The following is a 9301-nucleotide window of genomic DNA, read 5'->3' as shown; positions in this document are numbered from 1 at the left end:
TAGGAAATATATATAATTTGTTACTTTCAACATAGTTTAGATTTAATTACTAAAGAATTTAGGTCATGTGTGAGTTTATATGAAAAATTTATATAAAACAATTGAATATGATCATAAATTTCTATTTTTATCATTATCAATATTATTGTTTTACGTAAAAATGCTCAAAAGTGCTGGAGAAAATTACTAAAATAATTGAACAATAAATCAACGAATAAATTCAAGAGATATAAATGTATGCTTCTATTCTATGATTTAAATAAATAAAGTGAAAAAATATCATTGATATTAAAATTTATTTATTCTATTTGTTTATAGTTATTAAATAAATTTAAACTAACTAACTTAATATACAACAACCCGCGCATGCACGAGACATTACCTAGTATTAATTTCAAAAAAAAAAATATTACTCAAAAAATAGTTTATGTTGGACAATCCATGCATGATGCATGAAACCAAACCGTGAACGGAGTCTTGTTCTTTACGTAACATCTAATGGTGAAACCTTTAAGAACTCACTAGAACCGATCTTTATTGACACTTAGATAACCAGACATGACTTTGCCACCAGTATTCCTCATACTGTTAATAAGGAAACACCAAGTGGAACCCAATGCTCCGACATAGAAGTCAGCTTCCGATGCCATGAAGAAGTTAACAAGAGGATAGTTCATACTTATCTCTCTCCCAAGGCTCGCTTCATACTCAGCCATCGACTTATTACCAACTTGTCTCGCAACTTCGGTGTAATAAAATCTCCAATGCCCATAATCTTTACATCTGTCCACAACTTCCTTCATCTCCGTAGACAGCCATATCCTCTTAAGATCTGGAAACCGATCCTTTATCCGATCAGTCAAACGCATATACCCTTCTAAAGCCGCGACTCTCATTTCGCGTGCTTTGTCTCCCATCCGAACATGAACGCTAAGTATTGGCCTTGGAATCCACGGTTTGTGATTCGACCATACTTGTTCCTTAATCTCTGTCCTAATCGTCCTCTTCTTGTTTTTTCTCCAATCTCTACCTGATAAAACAATCTCAGCAGCCTCTTTTCCAAATGCGGTGTTTCGAGCAATTCATTAAACTGCAAGTGTATTCCGTTTGCAATCTCATCAAGTATCTCACAGCTTGTGCTATCCACCATCTCCGATCCATTTTCCGGTAAGTGGAGATTAAACTTCCGTTTATTTCTGTAGTAGGTTTCATATAACTCCAAGGCTTACCCCATAGCTTTGGTATAGGTCCAGCCCATATCAACTTTGAGCTGTAGTTTTGTTTACTTGTAATAATACCACTCTCCCAAACTTCTTTATCCCTCACAACCCAAACGCACGTTTTCGACACTCTTCTGACGTTTCCGGTAGAAAATAGCAAGACCAGTTTCCACGAGAAGAACCTGAAACCAAACAAAGAAGTTCATACTCAACACATTTGTTCCTTTCCGTACGTGCAGTCAAAAACAATGACACCATTTTTTTTTTCTGAAACTGAAAAGTACTAAGCATAAGTCTGTATTTTCTCAAACGCGAGACTAACACATGTTATATGATCAAGTCCCAAGAGTCGTTCGACTTCTACCTAAAATCTTTACAAGTTGAGCTATTGTTTTTTGGTTAAAAAACAACAACACAAGTACACAACATTGAGACTTTTCCGCGTACTAACCAAGAATATGTAGTCCATCATGATAATATTATAGTATACATATATAGTTACAGGTGCGCCTAGCGTCTAACTAGAAAATCGTAATAAAGCATACTAGAGAAGAAAGAAAACAATGTGTACCTTTGCAACCATCATGATCTGCTCGGTTATAGTAGTTTGCAACAAGAATGCGGTTTTCATTTATAGCAATTGCAAGCAGTCCAGTCATTTCAGTGATCTGGGCTCCGGATCCATAAATATGAAGTGTTTCCCAATCAGCTACAAGGAACTTGAGTTTCATGTTTTTGCAGTCCGAATGATGCTGATGAATCCATAAATCACTTTGAACTCTTCTCGTTAACGGATAGTTCTCTTCGTCTCCTCCATTGATCTGTTATATAAGACACTACAATTTAATCAGCCATCATACTAATTACTGGATAAAAAGAAGAAGAAGAAGAAGAAACATATACCCAAGTAGGAAACGTCTGATTAGCTATACGTTTATCTAAACGGTCCCTAACTCGTGACATCTCCTCACAGTTCTCTAAATGTATAGCGTTTGGTACATCAGATTTGTTCACCCCTAGCTTTTTTAAAAAGTCTTCATTGTTTAGTATTAAATTATCCCAAGCAGAAACCAAAAGGTTTACTTCATCATCATTATCTTCCGTATTAGCGTTGTTATTCCATTTCAGTTTGTGGTCTATGCTTGAAACGATATCTGCATTTATATACAATTTTCATTACACTAAGAAAAAGACAATAAGAAGTTACCAAACATTTTTGTAAGACTTACTGATGATGTGAGTAGTGGAATTGTAGGGAAGAAAAGTAGAGGATGAGGAAGAGAAAGAGAAGGCGGCGAGTTCAAAGGTTCCAAGAGAAGTGAAAGCAGCTAAGAAGAGTGAAGTGAGACAGATTCCACATAGAAACCCAATTACACAAATTTTACATGGAAATGAATTTCCAAGCTTTAATGCTTTCCCTGAAATCAATCTCTCCATTGTCTTCATCTCATACTATACTCTATTTTCTAACTTAGAAAGTAAGAAGTAAGAAATAAGAAGTAAGAACCAAACCCACTTGTTGGAGATATAACAAAATATTGGAGATATCTTGGGGAGCAAGATGTATATCTTGCGGACCAATTATTATGGACCGTGAAAGTCCATTATTGAAGTGAATCCGTGAATCTCAAGGTGAAGAATATTCTAGAATTTGTGATAAGGACATATCGTTATTATGATTTATATTCCTATTGTGATAAAGTTTAGAAATCATTGTCTTAGAAGATAAAGTTTATCACATGTCTTTTGTTATTTGTATAAATACCCTAGTTGGAGAATCAATAAAACCAAGTTAGTTCTTTTTTTTTTTTTTTTGTCATCATTACAAATTATACGTCTCTTTTTTAGAGGGACCAGGCTCGAACCCGGATCTGGTGAGAAGGCAACAGAGAACCAAGTTAGTTCAATAACCAATTCTACATGGTATCAGAGCAGTCGATCCTAGTGGATCAAAACTAAAGGCTTCCACACTAGAAATTTCTTTTGTGGTCTTAAATTCAAAAGAGATCATGGTGATTCTCATGAGAGAAGATGATGGGGATGAAGACGAACCAGACGATGAAGATGACGTGAAGAAAAAGAAAAGAAAGTATGGTAATAGTTTTACCATTACGGGGAGTTTGATTATCTTCGGATCATTGGAACACTTATGTTTTCAGTTATTATTATTAGTCCAATTTATGGACTGTCCGAGATTAGGACAATTATTTGTGGAGTTGCAGGACTCCCACCCAGTGGCGGAGGTAGAAGGTTAGTAAGGGTGTCAATTGACACCCATGAATTTACAAAAAAAAAAATATTTACTTGTATTTTTTTTCAAAAAATTCAGAAAATAGATAAATATGTGCCTACTGACCCCAATAAAATAGTTAGAAATATGTTTACTGACCCTAACCAGAAAAAAAAATTAAGAACATTTGGTAATTAGATAAAAGTTGACCCCTATAAGAGTAAATTCTACATCCGCCACTGCTTGCACCCATGGGATGTTGTTATTCTCTTTTACCAAGACCGAAGACAAGTTGAAGTTCCACTCTTCTTTTCAAGATTGAAGTTTTTACCCTAAAGAGCTTGTTGACATGATTTCTCTACCCTTGATAAGTTGTCCACGACATACGTGTTACGTTTTATGGTTGCAAAGTTTGCGTTGTACACCACGTTTGGCGTGCGGGTGAGTATTGGAGATATCTTGAGAAGCAAGATGTATATCTTGCGGACCAACTACTATGGACCGTGAAAGTCCATTATTCAAGTGAATCCGTGAAGCCCAAGGCGAAGAATATTCTAGTATTTGTGATAAGGACATATCGTTATTATGATTTATATTTCTATTGTGATAAGGTTTAGAAATCATTGTCTTATGAGATAAAGTTTAACATATATCTTTTGTTCTCTGTATAAATACCCTAATTGGAGAACCAATAAAACCAAGTTAGTTCAATAACCAATTCTACACATAACTATGGAGATATTAAAGAAGAGGAGAGCATTAGTGTTGATCATATCTAAACTCAAAATACTTTAAAACATGTGGGAAAAAGAACAATAATAATCTTTCAAAAATTTGGGAAAATGTGAAATTTTGATTAATATAAACGACACTTGGGTCAAAAAGAAAGATAGAACAAATTAAAAGCCAGCTTGTCCGAAACCAAGACAGACAGAGAATCAAAACACAAATCCACTCGACATCTTTTACTTATATTTTTGTTAACTATTAAACAAAGTGACTAATTGAAGAAACCTAGAAAATAACGTTAATGAACTAATTAATCAAAGTGATTAACCCGGAAGCTCATTTTCTTAGAATATAGCACTGACAAGTGAGAGTTTCATATGATAGAGGTTTTGTCATGTTGTGTTTTGTTTAAAAAAGTTATATATTATCATCATGTGGACAATTACTAAACTATATGATCTAGTCGCTTCTACTTTTAATTTTAAAGGACCAATGAATCGGTTATTAATTGACAAAACATTAAAACATAGAATCCCTTCCGGCGATCAACCATGACACCAACCAAATTCAAAAGATAAGTACCTTACGGCGAATAAGATAAAAACAATCTTTCCAAAGTAGAATACTTCTGCATATCTGATTTTGTACACCAAACGAGCTTAATGCTCATACATAGCATAACAGTTATATGTATACAGCCACATGCAATCATACATAGCATAACAGTTTTATGTATACAGCCACATGCAATTTGAAACGTAGAGAGTAAGATGACTATAATATAGTGCTTGTGACGAGACCATATAACATGTTCCTGTCTCCGGGCTGAAGGGTTGTATGTGTTTTAGTCTAGAACCTAGCTCATAGAAAAAAAAAGATGCGTATAATACTTTTTTAACAGTTTGGTTTTTATTTATTGTTTGGTTTGACTGTGCCAATCTCCTGTTTCTTAATTTTCTAATTATTTTGTCTCCAATTTACGAAGCCCAATATGTTTAAAAAAAACATGTATATATATATATATATATATATATTAATTTTTTAAATATAATATAACAAAAATACAATAATTTGTTTTGGTTCGGAATCGTTTTATTTTGGTTTTTTAGATCTCAAGTTTACTATCTTTAGGTTATTATATTGGTTTCTGTTCAGTTTGATTCTTCTTTTCTTCGATTCAGTTTTGGTTTTGGTTCTGTTATTATATTGGTTTCGGTTCAGTTCGTTTCTTCCTTCTTAGTTTGTTTTCGATTCAATATTTTTGGTTTGGTTGTTTTTTCCGGAATACATACCTTTCGAACTTGCTTATAAACACCTATTAATCTACAAGCTTTCTAAGATCTAAATAGATATATATCCCTATATAGTAAAAGAGAAATACACTTTTACATGGGTTGATGGGTCGGGTCAAAATTAAAAATTAACCCAAAATTAAACAATTAGATACTTCAAAATCGGATATTTAAATGGGTTTGGATATAAATCGAATACTTTTCCAGCGTATTATATTATTTCTATATCTAGATTTCGGATTTTTTAATATTTCTATAACTAAATTAAAATAATAAATTAAAAAATATATTTAAATTTATAATATAAATATTGAATAAAAATTTATCTTTTTTAAAATATGTTGCATTTTGAATTTTTCAAAACAGATTTATATATATTACTCAATTGACAAAGAAAATATGATTATAAACTTCAAATCTTATGAAAATAAAGTTTGGATATCTAAATCGGGTTGGTCAAATATATAGGTTAAATCTAAGTGGGTTGGTTAAATATTTCATGAAATTTTATATTATACTTTATTGATAGAAAAAAGTGTAAGACATACCACATCAGTTAAATATTTTAGACAATGGTTTTACATAATTATAAACATGACCAGTATGGTTCTAACTATGAATGAGCATGGAGTTTAAGTTATCGATCTATCAGTTTTAAACTTTTTGTTTGGATTAGTAAAGTTATTTATTTGAGCATATAAAATTTTAAAAATTTTCAAAATATTACAACTTTTCAATGTTGTAAAAATTTAAAATATTTTAATAGTAAAACCTTTAAAATATTCACATATAAAAAAAATTATAGAATATTTAAAATATTAGAAACGGTCAGAACATGATACACACTACTTAAGTTTTACAATTAAATACTTTGTAATGCCAAAAATAAATAATATGCAACATTGTTCATTTTTACGGGTTTTAAAGAACATAATTAAATCAAATTTTAACAATGGTACATACAAAGTCTTATTAACAAAATATATTATTCAAATATTGATTAAATCAAATTTATAATACAAATAAGTTTTACTGATAAATTATGTATCAAACTATATAAATCAAAGTAATTCACGAGTTATTTTGTTAAATTTACAATTATATAGCAGAGCGAGTAATCAATAATATTTTTACGAATATAATCCTTTACAAATTGATCATTCAAAAGATATATCTGTTACAGACATGTATAATTCACCATAATCAACTCCATTTATTTAACAGAATTTTCATGCACTAACCATACTCGCATCTGTTTTTGGATAATATTCAATACAAACTTATTAACAAAATTAGTTACGAAAATAGCAAAATCATAAATGCAAGCGATAACCTTAAATAATTAAAGCAAGCAACCTTCTAACTAATCTTTACCAGCACTATAAAAAAAATGCAAGCAACAACCACACACAAAAGAGAAGTTAAAACCCATACTTACCTTTGCCGAGACCTCTTAAGGTCATAGAGGTTAGGGTAATATATTCGTAATGTTTAAATATAACTCACTTGTGTCTTCACTTCTTTGTTCTCTGGATTACTAGACAGGTCGGAGTGGTTAGAAAAACGACTACACCGACTGAATCGAGTGAGAACTCATCTTCCTCTTGATTGCTGGATCACTTCTTGTACTTATAGTATCTCTTTCTATATCACTTCTTAGCAACACCTTCTGGATCATGGTCTCCATCAACTTCCTTCGTTAATTCTCTTCCTCGGTTGTTCAAGTATACACAACTACTTGATCGTTCTTCCTTCAACACCATTGACATGCTGCCTCACACAATTCTACGCATGCGTCTCGTCGTCCTTCTCTATGGATTACTCGAAAACAACTACTCTTGTCTTACTTCCTCACTTCATCTCTGAACTACTTATATACTATATTTCTCAACATAAGAAGCCTTCGTGTACTTTCATCTTTTTTTGCAATAACTTCTTCATCATATGAGTTCTCCACCACAAATTATTAGCCTTGAAACGTTCTCCACAACTGTCCTTCTTTCATACCTCCACACGATATCTGCACAAACATCCAAAGGGTAAATCCTAATCCATCCGATCCTATCCGATCTACCTATAGCACGTCCACGCACCGATTTCCTAAAGTTACCCTTGCGACTCATTTTGACTCGATAAAACATTTTGAAAACTTGTGTCCCATGAGCGTTAATTAACCTTCCTCTGATACCACTCTTGTAACACCCGCGAACCGCCCTAGAACTAAGGACGAAATGGGAGTGTCACATACGATGCCCGTAAACGATCCGACCGAGGTTACTAAAACGAATTCAGCACCTTAGTCAGTCTATCTACGGGTATCATTTCTCTCGAACAAGGCCTAAGGCTTTTCAACTCGTACCATGTCCGCGAGTTGTGTTAGTCCGGACAAGACTAATATCGAGTAGAACACAAGGGATTTTAGAAAATACCACCTTTATTGATAAAATGTTGAAACCGTTTACATTGGATTGGGATCCCAGAGCATAAGGCCCAAATCGAGTCAATAATATCAAATCTATTTTACAAAGGCAACAAACTCTACACCGGCTTTTAGCATCCGTGCTTTCCCCATAAGTCTCCCAACTAAGGTTACATGTAAGATAAAAGAAGAATCATGAGTTATCTAAGATTACTTAGTGAGTCCGGGTTTTCTAACAATCAATCATCCCAATCCCCAACAACCATCAACACACACAACACACAATCAATGTTTAAACAAGCTATCATACTCAATACAGAGTATTCACAACGGAAGCTAAATAACACAATCAATATGGTAGAAAAGCCATCACAAAATAACTACCAAACCTTACGGCCTTTACTACTAATGCGATTTTGATTACCAAGGGCAATGTCTCCGACACTTAGCCACAAAGGCTAGAAAGATCACATCCCTTCCCTAACCCGTGAATAAAGGGACCATTTCCCTAACAACCAAATTTACTACTTCGTCAAGCTAGCTAGTCCGAGCTATTGTGACAATCATGAACTCGCTATATATTTGCCATAGAAATGACTAACACCACTACTTAATACGAGCCTAACATAATCGTTACTACTCGTAACATACAAGTCAATCGAACGACAACAAGATTAACTAACAAAAATCAATCATTCAATTAATTTTACAATCAAACAACAATGCATAATAATAATAAAATACAATAACCAATACACAATAAATAAGGCTTTCTTATCATGGCAATATTTAACAATTATTGACCATGAAACAAATAACTAGTATATCGGCTATACCAACGTTTAGCCTAACCATATAAAATTGCATAAGCAATTTCATAATAACATAAAGACTATGTCTATAGCTTAACAGCTAGATCGGCAGCATAACAATTATACAAACAGCATAACGGCTATACTAACGACTATCAAAACCTCAATTAATAGATCAAACAAAATAAATCAAGAAGAAAGGAAGATCTAGACCAAACAATCGAGTCAATCTCCCGAAGAAACGTAGATCTAACTTTTATGCATAATTTACACTATGTATAAACATGAAACCTCAATCATAAACTAATACACTAACTAAAACCTAGACATGTGCTACTACACATGCTTCGGTACTCACCTTGGCCTTATTTTCGAGAAAACGACATTCTATCCTTGACCGCCTATTGATCCGACTAGCTTTCTCCAACGATGGATCTAAGCTTCGGATCGAACCAAGAACTTAGAAATTATTCTAGAAAGAATAAAAGACTAAAGGCTGAACTTACTTACCGGATACCCAACCACGACTCTCGACTTGTCCAACTTCTACCCAACCAGCTTCTCGAAACTATCTAACGATCTAACTAGTCTAAAGTGGG

At 33.1% G+C, this 9301-nt stretch overlaps 1 pseudogene; it reads right to left on the bottom strand.

Annotated features, from left to right (window-relative positions):
- Positions 1-521: 521 nt before the first annotated feature.
- LOC17883340 lies at positions 522-2221 on the bottom strand (annotated as a pseudogene).
- Between the last annotated feature and the right edge of the window lie 7080 nt (positions 2222-9301).

Source organism: Capsella rubella, unplaced genomic scaffold (assembly GCF_000375325.1).
Source record: "Capsella rubella cultivar Monte Gargano unplaced genomic scaffold, Caprub1_0 scaffold_6, whole genome shotgun sequence".
NCBI lineage: Eukaryota > Viridiplantae > Streptophyta > Magnoliopsida > Brassicales > Brassicaceae > Capsella > Capsella rubella.
The sequence above is the reverse complement of the archived record's forward strand: the minus strand, read 5'-3'. Positions and strand labels throughout refer to the sequence as shown.